Source organism: Oncorhynchus mykiss, chromosome 1 (genome assembly GCF_013265735.2).
Source record: "Oncorhynchus mykiss isolate Arlee chromosome 1, USDA_OmykA_1.1, whole genome shotgun sequence".
NCBI lineage: Eukaryota > Metazoa > Chordata > Actinopteri > Salmoniformes > Salmonidae > Oncorhynchus > Oncorhynchus mykiss.
The window spans coordinates 12,583,819-12,605,799 of record NC_048565.1 but is presented as its reverse complement, the minus strand read 5'-3'; the positions used below and the strand labels follow the sequence as shown (position 1 = coordinate 12,605,799).

General features: G+C 43.4%; 1 protein-coding gene across 1 annotated transcript in view; it reads left to right on the top strand.

Annotated features, from left to right (window-relative positions):
- The window catches only part of LOC110536036 (zinc finger protein GLIS1), a 142,936-nt gene that overhangs the window by 34,708 nt on the left and 86,247 nt on the right, over positions 1-21,981 (top strand). The window lies entirely within an intron of this gene.

Sequence of the window (21,981 nt, the reverse complement as noted above, 5' to 3'; positions counted from 1 at the left end):
TCAAATACTTAAGTTGGGCTTGATTGATCTTGCCTGGCACAATTGAACCAATAGAATAGTCGCAAAACTGCCAACTTCGCCCATTTGGAAGATCTAGGCATGCTAGAGCAAACGATAAAAATTGTTTAAAGATGTCAAATGTTATTTGAACCCAGGTTTGGTCCGAGTTTACACCATTCTGGCCTAGCTTGGTCTTGGCTCTGTTTCACTCACCTGCCTTGTAAAGGCATCTGTCACCAGGCCAGCACACACACAAACACACACACACAGCTTTATTTTCAGAACTTTTCTGGAGGGTAAAAATGTTGAACATTAAAAGTCCTATTTTCCCAAACCTCTAACCGTAACCTTAACCCCATAACCCTTAACCCCATAACCCTTAACCCCATAACCCTAAACCCCATAACCCTAACCCCATAACCCTAACGCCATAACCCTAACCCCATAACCCTAAACCCCATAACCCTAACCCCATAACCCTAACGCCATAACCCTAACCCCATAACCCTAACCCCATAACCCTAACCCCATAACCCTAACGCCATAACCCTAACGCCATAACCCTAACCCCATAACCCTAACCCCATAACCCTAACCCCATAACCTTAACCCTAACCCCATAACCTTAACCCCATAACCCTAACCCTAACTTTAACCTTAACCCTAACCCCATAACCCTAACCCCATAACCCTAACGCCATAACCCTAACCCCATAACCCTAACGCCATAACCCTAACGCCATAACCCTAACCCCATAACCCTAAACCCCATAACCCTAACCCCATAACCCTAACGCCATAACCCTAACGCCATAACCCTAACCCCATAACCCTAAACCCCATAACCCTAACCCCATAACCCTAACGCCATAACCCTAACGCCATAACCCTAACCCCATAACCCTAACCCCATAACCTTAACCCTAACCCCATAACCTTAACCCCATAACCCTAACCCTAACTTTAACCTTAACCCTAATCCCATAACCCTAACCCCATAACCCTAAACCTAACTTTAACCCTAACCCCATAACCCTAACCCCATAACCCTAAACCTAACTTTAACCCTAACCCCATAACCCTAAACCTAACTTTAACCTTAACCCTAACCCCATAACCCTAAACCTAACCTTAACCGTAACTTTAACCTTAACCCCAATCCCATAACCCTAACCCCATAACTTTAAACCTAACCTTAACCTTAACCCTAACCCCATAACCCTAACCCCATAACCCTAACCCTAACTTTAACCTTAACCCCAACACCATAACCTTAACCCTAACCCCATAACCCTAACTTTAACCTTAACCCCAACACCATAACCTTAACCCTAACCCCATAACCCTAACTTTAACCTTAACCCCAACACCATAACCTTAACCCTAACCCCATAACCCTAACTTTAACCTTAACCCCAACACCATAACCTTAACCCTAACCCGTAACCTTAACCCTAACCCCATAACCCTAACTTTAACCCGAAAACCCTAAACTGAAAGCTTAACCTTAAAAAAAAGTCCTGACTTTTCAATGATTAGTATTTTCTTCTACCTTGTCAGGATATTTGGGTGAATTGTTAGGACATTGGGGTCCTGATAAGGTCGGATAAGTACACACACACACATACACACACATACACACACACACACACACATCACATCCCCTCAGGACTTGAGAGTCAGGACACCAGTCAGACACACCGTGCTGGCAGCAGACAGATGGAGTCCTGGTTTTGAGTAGAGACATGACCTGGGTTGACTTAGCTTAGCTACTGAGACTAGGATTGATCTGGTTTACATCCTGTAAAGATGTACTGAATGGATTCACTGCGAAGTCTGAAGTCATTCAGTTTGTGAATAGTTGGGTGGATGAACCTGGATTTGGGATATTTGGCTTAATTTTCTCCCTTGTCTAGGCAAGAGGACACATGGCTTCTTAAAGTTAGTGGTCTGGGCACAGAGGCTCAGGAAGAACCTTACTACCAGGAGCTGGATTGGTCAACAGACGACTTGACGGACAGATGTACGATGGAGCACAGGAGGCTGCTGTGGAAAAGGAGGATGACTCATAATAATGGCTGAAATGGAGCAAATGGAATGGCAACAACAACATTGGGGCAGCAGGTAGCCTAATGGTTAGAGAGTTGGGCCAGTAACCGAAAGGTTGCTAAATCGAATCCCCAAGCTGACAAGGTAAAAATATGTCATTCTGCCCCTGAACAAGGAAGTTAACCCAGTCTTCCTAGGCAGTCATTGTAAATAAGAATGTGTTCTTAACTGACTTGCCTAGTTAAATAAATAAAATAATAAAACCATGGAAACCATGTGTTTGATGTATTTGATACCATTCCACTAATTCCACTCCAGCCAATTACCACGAGACCATCCTCCCCAATTAAGTTGCCACCAACCTGTAAAGGTGTCTTGCATACCTTTCAAATGATTCCAGTTACTAGCTAACGGTGTGTGTGATATTCAGGTTACTCACTGGGATAGTTTAGGTTATCCAAATGGGTAGTTGTGCACTAGGTTTGACCAGGGGCCATAGCCCATAGGGTTCTGGTCAAAAGGTAGTGCACTACTGTGTTGATGAAGTTGTCTTTCAGTCTGTTAGGTCTCCCACGTGTACCGTGCCACATGCTGAACACACACCTACACACTAGTGTGTCGTTGTCACACTGGTCACATAGACACCCTGTGTGGGGGAGACGACTGGGCACCACCAGTGACATGGTGTGACCACTAGGTGGTGACAGGCACAAGTGTAAAGTAGTAATTACAACAGAGACAGAGAACAGCGATTGGCTGTGGGCGGGTAGCGGAGAGCCCTGTCATTGGTGGTGAGTCTAATCAGGATGGACCACCCGGTTTACCCTGGCATTGATGGATATGACATTTGTGGGGGTGGGAGGGGGGGGGGGATCAGTGTGTTTGTGTACGTCCCTTTGTGTGTATGAAACCACAGCCTTTATATTGCCTTGTAATGTGTTCTCCAGTGTGTGGGCTTTGATTTACAGTGTTCCCTTGACTTGTCCGGCCATGCGGTGAACTCCTTGTGTAGGGGATAGGGAGGCAGTCATTCGGCTGAAGGCTGCAGGCTGGAGTTTGGGGGCGTGGTGCGTTTACTGTCAGCTGTTTGTTAGACTGCGGTCAGCCCTGTTCTGTTTAGAGGGACCGTTGTTGTGAGGAAGTCTGCTCCACGCAACATCTGTCTGTTTCCTCTAAAATGCTGAGGACCATTTTCATTCTTCTGACCACTGTAATATCAATCTGGCCGGGGACTCTTGTAGAAGTCACTTCTAATGGCCGCAGACTGCTAAGGAGAACTCTGTTAGGGAAGCCTTTTATTTCAGTGTAAAAAGGCATCCAGCGTTTTCAGGGTGAAATGCAATGGACCTTTCAAGATGACTAGTCATTACAAGAGTTTGGAGAAAATTGTTTCCATTTTTCTACTACTTTCTCTGGCTCCTGAAAATGGCTGAAATATTTAAGAAATGTGTTTTTCTTTGCCACACTCAGAGTTGAATTTATGGCAAAGTAGTTCATGAGCAAAGTAGTTCATGAGCAAAGTAGTTCATGAGTAATAAGGAATTAACATGGTATACCTTTCGGAACACAGCTTAAATCTGCTATAACAAACTGATTTGATCCTCATGAAAATTATCTTGTCTGCTGGTACTACTAATCCTGCTAAGAAAACAGAGATTTCTGTCCTCCTAATTTAATAAAAATGTTCTTGTTCCCCCTCTTCCCTCTCTCCGTCAAGCACCTGTTTAAAGGAGATGTCCTTTCTACTTTGTTATTCTTTCATTTACTTGTGCCCCCAGGTTTTTCAATCGTACATCCATTACTAAGCAAACAGATACGTTCGAGCCTATGCAGCAGACACAAATATAGATGAGTTATGAGATTTAAACCAGGAGAAGACATCTTTTAACTGTAATACACAACAATCTGCAGTAGACAACAGCCACTATAACCCAGAACATCCTCCCTCCCAGTCGTTTGTTATATATGGAGAAAAGAAAGAAGAGATGAGAGGAAGAATGAACATTATTAACCATTTACCCGCTGATCTTATGATTTATAGAGCCCAAAATGTCTCCTGGTTGAAGTGTCATGCTGGATTTCCAGATGTATCTGTCTTGTGGTTTTGGCAGCTTGTTGTACCTTGAGTTCAGATGTTTCAGAGTTGGGGCCCTGACGTGATCTGCGTGCCAAATGCCACCCTATTTCCTGTATAGTGCACTACTTTTGACCAGAGTCCTATGGGAACTAGGAAATAGGGTGCCATTTGGGACACACATATATCATCTGTTCCCTCCAAACAAGCCGTGCTCCCTCTCCCAGTACAGTACACCTCTGAGCACTCTCCTCCTCTCCTCCTCCATTCCCCCCAAACCATCTGCACATCTGTTTTTCATTCCACTGCATCTCGCAAGACTTGAACACATTAAACGCTGGCACAAGCACAGTCTCACTCCAGCACTTAACACTGCGCTTAGGTGACTTAAGGCAGAGGCGAGAATTATAGAAAATGAAGTGTCACCGAAATAAAAAATATCGCCTGAGATTACCACCAATTACACTTAATCATGAACCGTACCAGGACATCTGTTGATCAGATGCAGCAGTACTACTGTCCATAGGGAGAGATGAGAGAGAAAGTAAAAAAGAAAGAAAGGGAAGAGGAAACAGAAAGAGAACGAGAGAGAGAGAGAGAGAGAGAGAGAGAGAGAGAGAGAGAGAGAAAACAGAGAGAGAGAGAGAGAGAGAGAGAGAGAGAGAGAAAAGAGAGACTGAAGAGAGAGAAGAGAGAGAGAAAAGAGAGGGAGAGAGAAGAGAGAGACGAGAGAGAGAGAGAGAGAGAGAGAGAAAAGAGAGGGAGAGAAGAGAGAGAGACAAGAGAGAGAGAGAGAGAGAGAAAAGAGAGACTGAAGAGAGAGAGACAAGAGAGAGAGAGAGAGAAGTGAGAGAGAGAAAAGAGAGGGAGAGAAAAGAGAGAGAGAGAAAAGAGAGAGAGAGAGAGAAGTGAGAGAGAGAGAGAGAGAGAGAGAGAGAGAGAGAGTCAGTAGCTAGGTTTCCATCCAATTGGTGACAGATTATCATGAGAGGTGTGTTTCCATCAAACGGACTTGCTACAGATAAAAGACTGTTTGTGTTGACATAGTGCACATAAAAAGCACTTTTGCTTTCCCTTGTACCAAATAAAAAGGTAAATGAGTTTCCATCGCATGTTCAACTCTACTGATGGTTTTGTTACAAAAGCTGTTGCAATAAATAACAAACTTGCCCAATCTGGTTTTTGCGCATGCGCTCTAGACAACAGTCTGCTGATAAAGTGGGCAGGGGGTAATATGATGAGATATGGATAAGACCATTTTATTTGATAATTGGCAGCCAATCACCGATCATCATCTCAGCAGCTTTCAAATAATAGGCTACCCTCGATATTTAGCCTGTTGGAAATGTGTTTGATCACCGTTCACTTAAACAATATGTGAAGTTCATCATAACTTATTTCATCCGCCTATAAACGTTTAATTCTATATGATGTTATTATATCAATATTTGCGCATAAAGGCAACAACCGCCATTTCTCGCATAATTAATTTTACAGATACAAAAAGATCCCCACATGTGTTTCGATCAGGCCTGTCTTGGCTTTTTTTATGCTTCAGGTAATTCATCCACATGAAATGGTTGGATGGAAACCTGGTTACTGCAAGAGCGAGACAGAGACAGAGAGACAAGAGAGAGAGAGAGAGAGAGAGAAAGAGACCAGAAAAAGTGAGACCAGAGAGAGAGACCAGAGAGAGAGAGACCAGAGAGAGAGAGACCAGAGAGAGACCAGAGAGAAAGAGACCAGAGAGAGAGAGAGACCAGAGAGAGAGAGACCAGTGAGAGAGACCAGAGAGAAAGAGACCAGAGAGAGAGAGAGAGACCAGAGAGAGACCAGAGAGAAAGAGACCAGAGAGAGAGACCAGGGAGAGAGACCAGCAAGAGAGACCAGAGAGAGAGACCAAAGAGAGAGAGAGACCAGAGAGAGAGACCAGAGAGAGAGAGACACCAGAGAAAAAAAACAGAGACAGAAACCAGAGATAGACCAGAGAGAGAGAGACCAGAGTGAGAGACCAGAGAGAACGAGACCAGAGCGAGAGAGACCAGAGAGAAAACCCAGAGAGAGAGCGAGATCAGAGAGAGAGACCAGAGAGAAACCAGAAAGAGAGACCAGATAGCGAGATCAGAGAGAGACCAGAGAGAGACAAGAGAGAGAGACCAGAGAGAGAGACCAGAGAGAGACCCAGAAAGAGAGACCAAGGAGAGACCAGAGAGAGAGAAAGACCAGAGAGAGAGAGAGATCAGCGAGAGAGACTAGAGAGAGAGACCAGAGAGAGAGCAGATAGCTAGACCAGAGAGAGAGAGACCAGAGAAAGAGAGACCAGAGAGACAGAGAGACCATAGAGAGAAAGACAGAAAAGAGAATCAAAGTTCTGGATAAATGAAATGTATCCAGTATTTGTGGAATTAGTCAAGTTAGAATGACAACATGTGATGTAATACAGTGCCTTGCGAAAGTATTCGGCCCCCTTGAACTTTGCGACCTTTTGCCACATTTCAGGCTTCAAACATAAAGATATAAAACTGTATTTTTTTGTGAAGAATCAACAACAAGTGGGACACAATAATGAAGTGGAACGACATTTATTGGATATTTCAAACTTTTTTAACAAATCAAAAACTGAAAAATTGGGTGTGCAAAATTATTCAGCCCTTTTACTTTCAGTGCAGCAAACTCTCTCCAGAAGTTCAGTGAGGATCTCTGAATGATCCAATGTTGACCTAAATGACTAATGATGATAAATACAATCCACCTGTGTGTAATCAAGTCTCCGTATAAATGCACCTGCACTGTGATAGTCTCAGAGGTCCGTTAAAAGCGCAGAGAGCATCATGAAGAACAAGGAACACACCAGGCAGGTCCGAGATACTGTTGTGAAGAAGTTTAAAGCCGGATTTGGATACAAAAAGATTTCCCAAGCTTTAAACATCCCAAGGAGCACTGTGCAAGCGATAATATTGAAATGGAAGGAGTATCAGACCACTGCAAATCTACCAAGACCTGGCCGTCCCTCTAAACTTTCAGCTCATACAAGGAGAAGACTGATCAGAGATGCAGCCAAGAGGCCCATGATCACTCTAGATGAACTGCAGAGATCTACAGCTGAGGTGGGAGACTCTGTCCATAGGACAACAATCAGTCGTATATTGCACAAATCTGGCCTTTATGGAAGAGTGGCAAGAAGAAAGCCATTTCTTAAAGATATCCATAAAAAGTGTTGTTTAAAGTTTGCCACAAGCCACCTGGGAGACACACCATACATGTGGAAGAAGGTGCTCTGGTCAGATGAAACCAAAATTTAACCTTTTGGCAACAATGCAAAACGTTATGTTTGGCGTAAAAGCAACACAGCTCATCACCCTGAACACACCATCCCCACTGTCAAACATGGTGGTGGCAGCATCATGGTTTGGGCCTGCTTTTCTTCAGCAGGGACAGGGAGGATGGTTAAAATTGATGGGAAGATGGATGGAGCCAAATACAGGACCATTCTGGAAGAAAACCTGATGGAGTCTGCAAAAGACCTGAGACTGGGACGGAGATTTGTCTTCCAACAGGACAATGATCCAAAACATAAAGCAAAATCTACAATGGAATGGTTCAAAAATAAACATATCCAGGTGTTAGAATGGCCAAGTCAAAGTCCAGACCTGAATCCAATCGAGAATCTGCGGAAAGAACTGAAAACTGCTGTTCACAAATGCTCTCCATCCAACCTCACTGAGCTCGAGCTGTTTTTCAAGGAGGAATGGGAAAAAATGTCAGTCTCTCGATGTGCAAAACTGATAGAGACATACCCCAAGTGACTTACAGCTGTAATCGCAGCAAAAGGTGGCGCTACTAAGTATTAACTTAAGGGGGCTGAATAATTTTGCACGCCCAATTTTTCAGTTTTTGATTTGTTTAAAAAGTTTGAAATATCCAATAAGTGTCGTTCCACTTCATGATTGTGTCCCACTTGTTGTTGATTCTTCACAAAAAAATACAGTTTTATATCTTTATGTTTGAAGCCTGAAATGTGGCAAAAGGTCGCAAAGTTCAAGGGGGCCGAATACTTTCGCAAGGCACTGTATGTCATTTTGATGATGAATCTCAGGTAATTCTGGTTAGTGTGGAATGCAATATGGAATACAACACAGACATGCAAATAGTCATGCTGTTTGTGTGGGGTTATGTGCTTTAGGGTTGGAGACGTGGAATGTTCTGTTTATTAATCATTTATTAGTCATTCATGTAGTCAATGAGTAAGCCAAAGTACAACGCTGATTTAATATGGTGCCATCTATATCACTCATATGGAAATACATGCATATGTAAAGAAAGATGTTCCTTCTTCTAAACCATATAAACACCAATGAGTCAAAAGAGAAGAGAATGAGATTTATTTTGGTTAATTGTATTTGTTGTATTTGTCTTGTCTCTTTAACCCTGGTTACAGACCTGAATGAATTCATCCATGGAAATAGTTAGTAAGGGTTTTCCATTTGTGGTTTCGATGCATTTCATTTTTTTTATGGGTTTGCTTTGTGTTCTTGAGGGGGTTTTGAAGCGGAGGAAGCATGACAAATGGATGACATAAAAACACTGTGAATCAATGGGGGGTTATTGGAAACTCTTTTATCTCCTTGCCACAAGCCAAAAAATAATCACATATGTCCCTCAATTAAAGTTATCCAGTAACCACATATATCCCTTTATAATTACTCCTTGTCTGCATCTATAATTTATCTGTTCATTCATGTGTAACAGTGAGATTAGATGAGAAGAATATGTCTCTATCTCCCCCCGCATGGATTAGTGAGCTCCTCCATTTCTAATCAACCTGCTATGATGCTCAACAAGAGGAGCGTACCACTTGCAGATAACGGTGAGTGTATGGATCAATAGATTCATACCCATGATATCAAACAGGGTATTTTCCTGTGGTCCTGTTCCAAAAGTGTTTTTTTCTGTGAGGGGTGTAAGAAGAAGAAGAAGAAAAAGAAGAAGGGGGGATAACAATAGAGGACATCTTCTGGGCTTTGTCTCATATCTGTCTTCTTCTGGGCTTTGTCTCATCTCTGTCTTCTTCTGGGCTTTGTCTCATCTCTGTCTTCTTCTGGGCTTTGTCTCATCTCTGTCTTCTTCTGGGCTTTGTCTCATCTCTGTCTTCTTTTGGGCTTTGTCTCATCTCTGTCTTCTTCTGGGCTTTGTCTCATCTCTGTCTTCTTCTGGGCTTTGTCTCATCTCTGTCTTCTTCTGGGCTTTGTCTCATATCTGTCTTCTTCTGGGCTTTGTCTCATCTCTGTCTTCTTCTGGGCTTTGTCTCATCTCTGTCTTCTTCTGGGCTTTGTCTCATCTCTGTCTTCTTCTTGGCTTTGTCTCATCTCTGTCTTTTTCTGGGCTTTGTCTCATCTCTGTCTTCTTCTGGGCTTTGTCTCATCTCTGTCTTCTTCTGGGCTTTGTCTCATCTCTGTCTTCTTCTGGGCTTTGCCTCATCTCTGTCTTCTTCTGGGCTTTGTCTCATCTCTGTCTCCTTCTGGGCTTTGTCTCATCTCTGTCTTCTTCTGGGCTTTGTCTCATCTCTGTCTTCTTCTGGGCTTTGTCTCATCTCTGTCTTCTTCTGGGATGTGTCTCATATCTGTCTTCTTCTGGGCTTTGCCTCATATCTGTCTTCTTCTGGGCTTTGCCTCATCTCTGTCTTCTTCTGGGCTTTGTCTCATCTCTGTCTCCTTCTGGGCTTTGTCTCATCTCTGTCTTCTTCTGGGCTTTGTCTCATCTCTGTCTTCTTCTGGGATGTGTCTCATATCTGTCTTCTTCTGGGCTTTGCCTCATATCTGTCTTCTTCTGGGCTTTGTCTCATCTCTGTCTTCTTCTGGGCTTTGTCTCATCTCTGTCTTCTTCTGGGCTTTGCCTCATCTCTGTCTTCTTCTGAGATGCGTCTCATATCTGTCTCTGGTTGTGGATGCTGACATCAGTGGTTGTTTGTGAGAATGGGCCAACAACACATAAGTACATGCTCTAGATAGAGCAGCATGGTTGCCCCTGGTGATTGTGGCAGCAGCCTGTAACAAGTCTCTCCCTGATCTCAGGCCCTGAGATTGTCACCTCTATTTGGCACTGAAAGCTTGCAAGTGCGCAGCATATCGTTATCAGAGCAGTGAACGACCCGCCTCCTTTTCTGTACCGGGGCTGTGGTTAGATATTACTCTAGAAGTGCAATCTGTTTTGCAACTGATTGTTTTTACGTTGGAAACGGTACTTTACAGTAACTGATAAGACGGAAATATAAGATACTGTACTGTATCTGTAATGCATTTAACAACAGTACATTTGAAAGTATTCCTTCAAAAAAAGTTTTTTTTCCCCCTGTTTCAGTCCTAAAATAAAACGATGAAACACCTTGCCACTTTTACACAAACTATTCAACTAAAAAATAAATATGCAACTGACATCATGGAGTTCATTTCAACTCATACTTTGGAGAGAATTAAAAAAGATTGCCCCGCCTACAGAGGCCTACAAAATGGTTCCTTAGACACCACCTGTGACCACTCTCACAGGACCTGACCTGACCCCTGCATGTTCCCATCACTGTGTCAGCGTATCATTGGACATCTCTCTCCCTCTCCCGCCATCTCTCACTATCTCTGTCACCGGCTCTGTGTGTCTTCCTTTTCACCCCGGTCCCAGGTGCTTTCCCTGGTTTACAGCTCCTGAGCAAGCCAGCCCTAACACACACAATGAGATACTAACAATGCTGAATTACCATGGCATATTCAATATTAACTGAATTTACAGTTGGTTTCATTCCAAGCCACTATATGTTGAGAAGCCCATTTTCCCCTAGCCTGAGCATGACTGATTCAGTTGTTGTAGCAAAGCTTTAAATCAGCCGAGCGTTCAGTCTGTATGTTTTATGGAATATAGGACTTCTATAGGTCTTCAGTACAGAGGAAGTGACATTGGTTTTATTGTAAAGAGAGTGACTGTTCTGGACAGACTGCTTATATGGTGTAGTTCAGGCCTTTAGAACATGTGACCTGGTGTAGTTTAGGCCTGTTCTGACATACCCTGATCAGCTCCTAGCTCCTAGCTCTAAACTAGCATAACCACTACGATGACATACCCTGGTCAGCTCCTAGCTCTAAACTAGCATAACCAGTACGATGGCATACCCTGGTCAGCTCCTAGCTCTAAACTAGCATAACCAGTACGATGACATACCCTGGTCAGCTCCTAGCTCCTAGCTCTAAACTAGCATAACCAGTACGATGACATACCCTGGTCAGCTCCTAGCTCTAAACTAGCATAACCAGTACGATGACATACCCTGGTCAGCCCCTAGCTCCTAGCTCTAAACTAGCATAACCAGTACGATGACATACCCTGGTCAGCTCCTAGCTCTAAACTAGCATAACCAGTACGATGACATACCCTTGTCAGCTCCTAGCTCTAAACTAGCATAACCAGTACGATGACATACCCTGGTCAGCTCCTAGCTCTAAACTAGCATAACCAGTACGATGACATACCCTGGTCAGCTCCTAGCTCTAAACTAGCATAACCAGTACGATGACATACCCTGGTCAGCCCCTAGCTCCTAGCTCTAAACTAGCATAACCAGTACGATGACATACCCTGGTCAGCTCCTAGCTCTAAACTAGCATAACCAGTACGATGACATACCCTGGTCAGCTCCTAGCTCCTAGCTCTAAACTAGCATAACCAGTACGATGACATACCCTGGTCAGCTCCTAGCTCTCTACTAGCATAACCAGTACGATGACATACCCTAGTCAGCTCCTAGCTCCTAGCTCTAAACTAGCATAACCAGTACGATGACATACCCTGGTCAGCTCCTAGCTCCTAGCTCTAAACTAGCATAACCAGTACGATGACATACCCTGGTCAGCTCCTAGCTCTAAACTAGCATAACCAGTACGATGACATACCCTGGTCAGCTCCTAGCTCTAAACTAGCATAACCAGTACGATGACATACCCTGGTCAGCTCCTAGCTCTAAACTAGCATAACCAGTACGATGACATACCCTGGTCAGCTCCTAGCTCCTAGCTCTAAACTAGCATAACCAGTACGATGACATACCCTTGTCAGCTCCTAGCTCTAAACTAGCATAACCAGTACGATGACATACCCTGGTCAGCTCCCAGCCCCTAGCTCTAAACTAGCATAACCAGTACGATGACATACCCTGGTCAGCTCCTAGCTCTAAACTAGCATAACCAGTGCGATGACATACCCTGGTCAGCTCCTAGCTCTAAACTAGCATAACCAGTACGATGACATACCCTGGTCAGCTCCTAGCTCTAAACTAGCATAACCAGTACGATGACATACCCTGATCAGCTCCTAGCTCCTAGCTCTAAACTAGCATAACCAGTACGATGACATACCCTGGTCAGCTCCTAGCTCTAAACTAGCATAACCAGTACGATGACATACCCTGGTCAGCTCCTAGCTCCTAGCTCTAAACTAGCATAACCAGTACGATGACATACCCTGGTCAGCTCCTAGCTCTAAACTAGCATAACCAGTACGATGACATGCCCTGGTCAGCTCCTAGCTCCTAGATCTAAACTAGCATAACCAGTACGATGACATACCCTGGTCAGCTCCTAGCTCTAAACTAGTATAACCAGCACGATGACATACCCTGGTCAGCTCCTAGCTCCTAGCTCTAAACTAGCATAACCAGTACGATGACATACCCTGGTCAGCTCCTAGCTCTAAACTAGCATAACCAGTACGATGACATACCCTGGTCAGCTCTTAGCTTCTAGCTCTAAACTAGCATAACCAGTACGATGACATACCCTGGTCAGCTCCTAGCTCCTAGTTCTAAACTAGCATAACCAGTACGATGACATACCCTGGTCAGCTCCTAGCTCCTAGCTCTAATCTAGCATAACCAGTACGATCACATACCCTGGTCAGCTCCTAGCTCTAAACTAGCATAACCAGTACGATGACATACCCTGGTCAGCTCCTAGCTCTGAACTAGCATAACCAGTACGATGACATACCCTGGTCAGCTCCTAGCCCTAAACTAGCATAACCAGTACGATGACATGCCCTGGTCAGCTCCTAGCTCCTAGCTCTAAACTAGCATAACCAGTACGATGACATACCCTGGTCAGCTCCTAGCTCTAAACTAGCATAACCAGTACGATGACATACCCTGGTTAGCTCCTAGCTCTAAACTAGCATAACCAGTACGATGACATACCCTTGTCAGCTCTTAGCTCTAAACTAGCATAACCAGTACGATGACATACCCTGGTCAGCTCCTAGCTCTAAACAAGCATAACCAGTACGATGACATGCCCTGGTCAGCTCCTAGCTCTAAACTAGCATAACCAGTACGATGACATACCCTGGTCAGCTCCTAGCTCTAAACTAGCATAACCAGTACGATGACATACCCTGGTCAGCTCCTAGCTCTAAACTAGCATAACCAGTACGATGACATACCCTGGTCAGCTCCTAGCTCTAAACTAGCATAACCAGTACGATGACATACCCTGGTCAGCTCCAAGCTCTAAACTTGCATAACCAGTACGATGACATGCCCTGGTCAGCTCCTAGCTCCTAGCTCTAAACTAGCATAACCAGTACGATGACATACCCTGGTCAGCTCCTAGCTCTAAACTAGCATAACCAGCACGATGACATACCCTGGTCAGCTCCTAGCTCTAAACTAGCATAACCAGTACGATGACATACCCTGGTCAGCTCCTAGCTCTAAACTAGCATAACCAGCACGATGACATACCCTGGTCAGCTCCTAGCTCCTAGCTCTAAACTAGCATAACCAGTATGATGACATACCCTGGTCAGCTCCTAGCTCTAAACTAGCATAACCAGTACGATGACATACCCTGGTCAGCTCTTAGCTTCTAGCTCTAAACTAGCATAACCAGTACGATGACATACCCTGTTCAGCTCCTAGCTCCTAGTTCTAAACTAGCATAACCAGTACGATGACATACCCTGGTCAGCTCCTAGCTCTAAACTAGCATAACCAGTACGATGACATACCCTGGTCAGCTCCTAGCTCTAAACTAGCATAACCAGTACGATGACATACCCTGGTCAGCTCCTAGCTCCTAGCTCTAATCTAGCATAACCAGTACGATGACATACCCTGGTCAGCTCCTAGCTCTAAACTAGCATAACCAGTACGATGACATACCCTGGTCAGCTCCTAGCTCTAAACTAGCATAACCAGTACGATGACATACCCTGATCAGCTCCTAGCTCTAAACTAGCATAACCAGTACGATGACATACCCTGGTCAGCTCCTAGCTCTAAACTAGCATAACCAGTACGATGACATGCCCTGGTCAGCTCCTAGCTCCTAGCTCTAAACTATCATAACCAGTACGATGACATACCCTGGTCAGCTCCTAGCTCTAAACTAGCATAACCAGTACGATGACATACCCTGGTTAGCTCCTAGCTCTAAACTAGCATAACCAGTACGATGACATACCCTGGTCAGCTCCTAGAACTGAACTAGCATAACCAGTACGATGACATACCCTGGTCAGCTCCTAGCTCTAAACAAGCATAACCAGTACGATGACATGCCCTGGTCAGCTCCTAGCTCCTAGCTCTAAACTAGCATAACCAGTACGATGACATACCCTGGTCAGCTCCTAGCTCTAAACTAGCATAACCAGTACGATGACATACCCTGGTCAGCTCCTAGCTCTAAACTAGCATAACCAGTACGATGACATACCCTGGTCAGCTCCTAGCTCTAAACTAGCATAACCAGTACGATGACATACCCTGGTCAGCTCCTAGCTCCTAGCTCTAAACTAGCATAACCAGTACGATGACATACCCTGGTCAGCTCCTAGCTCTAAACTAGCATAACCAGTACGATGACATACCCTGGTCAGCTCCTAGCCCCTAGCTCTAAACTAGCATAACCAGTACGATGACATACCCTGGTCAGCTCCTAGCTCTAAACTAGCATAACCAGTGCGATGACATACCCTGGTCAGCTCCTAGCTCTAAACTAGCATAACCAGTACGATGACATACCCTTGTCAGCTCCTAGCTCTAAACTAGCATAACCAGTACGATGACATACCCTGATCAGCTCCTAGCTCCTAGCTCTAAACTAGCATAACCAGTACGATGACATACCCTGGTCAGCTCCTAGCTCTAAACTAGCATAACCAGTACGATGACATACCCTAGTCAGCTCCTAGCTCTAAACTAGCATAACCAGTACGATGACATACCCTGGTCAGCTCCTAGCTCCTAGCTCTAAACTAGCATAAACAGTGTGTCTTCTCCTTCCCCTAATGACCAGTGTCACACTCCTGCTACTACCAGTGGTGTAAAGTACTTAAGTAAAAATATTTTAAAGTACTACTTAAGTAGTTATTTGGGGTATCTGTACTTTACTTTACTATTTATATTTTTTCCAACTTTTACTTTTACTTCACTACATTCCGAAAGTAAATAATGTACTTTTTACTCCATACATTTTCCTGCCACCCAAAAGTACTCGTTACATTTTGAATGCTTAACAGGACAGGAAAATGGTCCAATTTACACACTTATCAAGAGAACATCCCTGGTAATCCTTACTGCCGCTGATCTGGAGGACTCACTAAACACAAATGCATCACTTATAAATGATGTCTGAGTGTTGGAGTATACCCCTGGCTTTCCATATACCCCTGGCTACCTGGCTATCCATATACCCCTGGTTATCCATATACCCCTGGTTATCCATATACCCCTGGCTATCCATATACCCCTGGCTACCTGGCTATCCATATACCCCTGGTTATCCATATACCCCTGGTTATCCATATACCCCTGGCTACCCATATACCCCTGGTTATCCATATACCCCTGGCTATCCATATACCCCTGGCTATCCATATACCCCTGGCTATCCATATACCCCTGGCTACCTGGCTATCCATATACCCCTGGTGGTCCATATACCCCTGGCTATCCATATACCCCTGGCTACCTGGCTATCCATATACCCATGGCTATCCATATACCCCTGGCTATCCATATACCCCTGGCTATCCATATACCCCTGGCTATCCATATACCCCTGGCTATCCATATACCCCTGGCTATCCATATACCCCTGGCTACCTGGCTATCCATATACCCATGGCTATCCATATACCCCTGGCTATCCATATACCCCTGGCTATCCATATACCCCTGGCTATCCATATACCCCTGGCTATCCATAATAAACAAGAAAATGGTGCCGTCTGCTTTGAAATGATTTATACTTCTACTTTTGATACATAAGTCTTTTTTTAATTTTACCTTTATTTAACTAGGCAAGTCAGTTAAGAACAAATTCTTACTTTCAATGACGGCCTAGGAACAGTGGGTTAACTTCCTTGTTCAGGGGCAGAGCAACAGATTTTTTACCTTGTCAGCTCAGGGATACATTTACTTTTGATACTTAAGTATATTTAGAACCAAATACTTTTAGACTTTTACTCAAGTAGTATTTTACTGGGTGACTTTCACTTTTACTTGAGTAACTTTATATTAATAAGGTATCAACACTTTTATTAAAGTATGACAATTGAGTCCTTTTCCACCACTGCCTACTACAACATCTCTTTCATACTTGTACATCACTATTTCCTGATCCAGAACCATATTCCTCATCTCATCCTCTCCTTCGTAGAGATAAGTATCTCTCATAGGGTTGTATAGAGATTACAACATTGTACCTCTGCCATTATGGCGTGTGGGACAGCATGGGCAACGCCATAGAGACTATCTCCATTTTAAAGTAAGTCAATTTTCTTCTTCTTTTGATGTTTGAAGAAAATGTCAAGCTAATATAGGTGACTTAGGATCATATGATGCAAAATGCATCATACGGGGATGATCTCAGATTTTTTTTTAAAGTTACATATCTTGAAAACTTGATTGTTGACAAGCAAAACATTTTGGGACTACTGAAACAAATACCAAAATATATTTTTTTCCTTTAACAATTCCAAGCATACCCATAACATGATGCAGCCAACACTATGCTTGCAAATATGGAGAGTGGTACTCAGTAATGCGTTGTATTGGATTTGCCCCAAATATAACACTTTGTATTCAGGACAGCATTACTTTAGTGCCTTGTTGCAAACAGGATGCATGTTTTGGAATATTTGTATTCTGTACAGGATTCCTTATTTTCACTCTGTCATTTAGGTTAGTATTATGGAGTAACTACACTGTTGTTGATCCATCCCCAGTGTTCTCCTATTACAGCCATTAAACTCTGTCACTTTTTTAAAGTCACAATTAGCCTCATGGTGAAATCCCTGAGCTGTTTCCTTCCTCTCTGGCATCTGAGTTAGGAAGGATGCCTGTATTTTTGTAGTGACTGGGTGTATTGATACATCATCCAAAGTGCAATTAACAACTTCCCCATGCTCAAAGGGATATTCAATGTCTGCGTTTTTATTTTGACCCATCTATCAATAGGTGCTCTTCTTTGAGAGGCATTGGAAAATGTCCCTGGTCTTTGTGGTTGAATCTGTGTTTGGAATTCACTGCTCGACTTAAGGACCTTACAGATAATTGTGTGTGGGGAACAGAGATGAGGTAGTCATTCAAAAATCACGTTAAACACTATTATTGCACACAGAGTAAATGCAACTATTTAAGGGAATTGTTAAGCACATTTTCCTACTGAATTTATTTAGACTTGTCATAACAAAGGTGTTGAATACTTATTGACTCAAAACATTGAAGCTTAAAATGTTTATATTAATTTGAAAAAGATTCTACAAATATAATTCCACTTAGACATTATGGGGTATTGTGTGTAGGCCAGTAACAAAACATCTCAATTTGATCAATTTCAAATTCAGGCTGTAGCACAACAAAACGTGGAAAAGGGCCAGGGTTTTGGGTTGATACTTTCTGAAGGCCTGTACTGTATGTGTGCGCCTGTGTGTGACTGTAAAAAGTGAAAGGTTATATACAGGCAAGGCCATAGTATACATTAATCCTAATTCTTGTTGATTCTGTCCTGACTCATGTCATGACTGGCCATCCTGATTGAATTACTCGTATTACAGAGATGAGGCAAGAAATACTTGGCCATCGATCAACAGGCCTTGAAGTTTTTACAAACACAGTTGGATATGATGTGGAAACTGTGGAAATGCCCAGCCAAAATAAAAAATAAGACATAGGCTAACGATCCAGGACTTATTAAACAGAACCATTTGTATTCCTTGAAAACAGAGCAGAGCTGAAATAGTTATTTCCTTCTGTTTATGGCTCTGAATGAAACCAGCATGACTCCCAAAGGTCCTCAGTGACACTGCAGTGTTTACCTGACTTTCTCCATCTCTCTTAGCCCCCCTCTCTCTCTCTCTCTCTCGCTCTATTCATTACCTGACTTTCTCCATCTCTCCCTTAGCCTCTCTCTCTCTCATTCTCTCTCTCTCTCTCGCTCTATTCATTACCTGACTTTCTCCATCTCTCCCTTAGCCTCTCTCTCTCTCTCTCTCTCTCTCGCTCTATTCATTACCTGACTTTCTCCATCTCTCCCTTAGCCTCCCTCTCTCTCATTCTCTTTCTCTCTCTCTCACTCTATTCATTACCTGACTTTCTCCATCTCTCCCTTAGCCTCTCTCTCTCTCTCTCTCTCTCTCTCTCTCTCTCTCTCACTCTATTCATTACCTGACTTTCTCCATCTCTCCCTTAGCCTCTCTCTCTCTCTCTCGCTCTATTCATTACCTGACTTTCTCCATCTCTCCCTTAGCCTCTCTCTCTCTCATTCTCTCTCTCTCGCTCTATTCATTACCTGACTTTCTCCATCTCTCCCTTAGCCTCTCTCTCTCTCTCTCTCTCGCTCTATTCATTACCTGTCTCTCTTTTCCTATCAGCATATATTTGGGTCATATCACATTTTCATGTATAATTTTCCATATATATTTTTCTGTTGTAACTTTGGTCTGCTAAGAGAACATCAAACATTTAATAGTACAAAGTCATGTAAAATGTAGTATGTAAAAATGAAAATAAACAGGAAAAAGTGTCCTCCACCGCCAACCCCTATCCAGTCAACATGTTTCCATCACTCCAAACAATAAAAAATAAGTATAGCTATACTGTATTTTGTTTCTATGTATGTGTTAGGCTTTAGCTGAGATTATCATTTACAGCGTCAAGTGTATTTGTCCAGGCCTTAATTGTTCTTTGACTAGCACCATTCATTCTCTCTGTCGATAATTATAATGTTATAACTTCTAACATGTTTTTTTTTTGCGACAGTGCTGCCTCCCAACAGTAATCGTCTCTGATTGATTGAGAGATTCAAGGAGCTATCATCGTGAAGTAACATAATAGATGTAAAACATTGAATATTTACATTCATGCACTTCTAAATAAATGGTTTATATTTGTCCCAGAAACATTGAACTGCACGGCACTCCCACACCACATGGAGGAACTACCTCATTCTGCAGATACAGTGAACATTTGGGAGTTGGGGGCCAATTTCATCATCAAACGTTTCCTTTGTGTCTTTTCTCTTTCTGTGAATATCCACCTCAACGTGGGCTACATACTGACTGTCTCCGCTGAGGACGGATGTAAGTCATTCAAACGTGTTAACCCTCGCAAGAGCATGTGCAGACCAGCCGGTTGTTATGTTCTCAGACGTTTTCAGTCTCAGCTCAGCCCGCTAATACCCACCTGCTTCAACATGTCCACTGTCATCCCAGTGCCCAAGAAAGGGGAAAATGAACTGAACTGAATGACTGCCGACCAGTAGCACTTTCTTCTGTCATCATGAAGTTCTTTGAGAGGTTTAGTCAAAGACCACATCACCTTCTCCCTCCCCAACACAGTCAACCCTCTCCAGTTCGCCTACTGCTGACAGATCCACGAACGACGCAATCGCCATTGCACTGCACACGGCCTTATCCAACTGGACAAAAGGAATGCATATGTGATGATGCTGTTCATTGACTACAGCTCAGCCTTCAATACCATAGTAATACCATAAGCTCATTACAAAGTTCACAGCCCTGGGTCTGAACTCCTCCCTATGCAACTGGGTCCTGGACTTCCTGACTGGCCGACCCCCAGGTGGTGAAGTTAGGGAACATTACCTACTTGACAATTATTCTCAACACGGGGGTCCCACAAGGGTGAGTTCTCAGTCCCCTCCTGTATTCCCTGTATACCCACGACTGTGTGGCCTCACACAGTTCCAACGCCATCATCAAGTTCGCTGACAACACGACAGTAGTAGACCTGATCACCAACAACGACGAGACGGCCTACAGGGAAGATGTAGACACTCGGATGGTGTGGTGCCAGGTAAACAACCTCTCCCTTAATGTCAGCAAAACAAAGGAGCTGATTGTGGACTTCAGGAGTAACCAGGCTGGACACGCCCCATCCTCATCAATGGGGCCACCGTGGAGATGGTCAATAACTTCAAATTCCTTGGCATATACACCTCAGGGAATTTGAAATGGTCAAACCACACGGACACCATGGTGAAGAAGGCACGGCCTTTCCCCGAGGGCCCCACAGTGGTTTACAGGAGCACCATTGAGAGCATACTGTTGGGACGCATCACAGCCTGGTATGCAATGCCCCCGCCGTGGACCGCAAGGCTCTTCAGAGGGTGATACGTGCAGCCGAATGCACCATTGGGAGCTCACTTCTTTTTTATATTTCTTGCTCTTCTTCACTTCCTCTCTCTCTGTCTATCTACCTTTCTCTCTCTCTCTCCCTCTCTCTCTCTCTCTCTCTCTCTCTCTCTCTCTCTCTCTCTCTCTCTCTCTCATAAACACATCTTGTTTTTATCTCTCTCCTTGCTCGTTGCTTTACTGCTGTCTTAATTCTTATGTCTTTCTGTCTTCTCTTCCTCTGTCTCTACCCCCCCTCCTTCCCCTTGCCCTTCTTCTCCATCCCTTCTTCCTTTTATTCTCTTATATCAGGAAGTGTTTGGCTGCCTTTATCAATAATATGTCATGGGGATAACATTGTCAATAACATCATTATGAGCAAATTGAATTTGAGAAATTGAGTTAGGGAGGTTGGAGCAAGGACATGTGGCCGCCTACACACGAATGAGTATCGGGGGTATCGTCTTTCCTTCTGCAAATATTTCCCCATATACAACCCCCCTTCGCTCACTTTCATGTGGCGCATTTCAGATTTCTATTCATTTTTTCATATTTTTTTATGGAATCACTTTGTTAGACCAACTAAAAGCAAAAAAGATATATATTCCTGTTAAATATAGCTTGTTTATGCTAGTGGTGCAGCAAAATATCTCTCAGAATATGAATACAAAATCCTTGTGTAGTATGTGTAAATCAAATGTACTCCCCCCCATCAAATAATAATGATGTAAATGCACGAGCATTTGGAACAATCGTCAGTGCAAATCATTTGCTAATTGTTAGCTTGTGTTTAGCCATCCCATACAGTACTAACACATTCCATTACCATAGTCTTTTATCCAAAGCGACTTTGTCATGTGTGCCATACATTTGACATATGGGTGGAATTGAACCCAAAAATCCCAAACCGAGCCATTCAGGATGTATGACATCCACACTATGAAGTGTTATTGTGTTACACAGTTCAGCATGGATTTACACAAGTCAATCTTTTGGCATCATTACGGCTGTCATCATCTTTGAAAGTTCACCAAAGAGCACACAATCACTACACATATCAACGGATCCACAAACTCACAGCCAGCCATTTTACCTCCAGAGATTCATTGTAATCTAATGCAATTTCAACATGTCACTGATGGAAGCGTCTCGGAGGAAATCTGTTGCACTTTATGGCAGTTATTAATCTG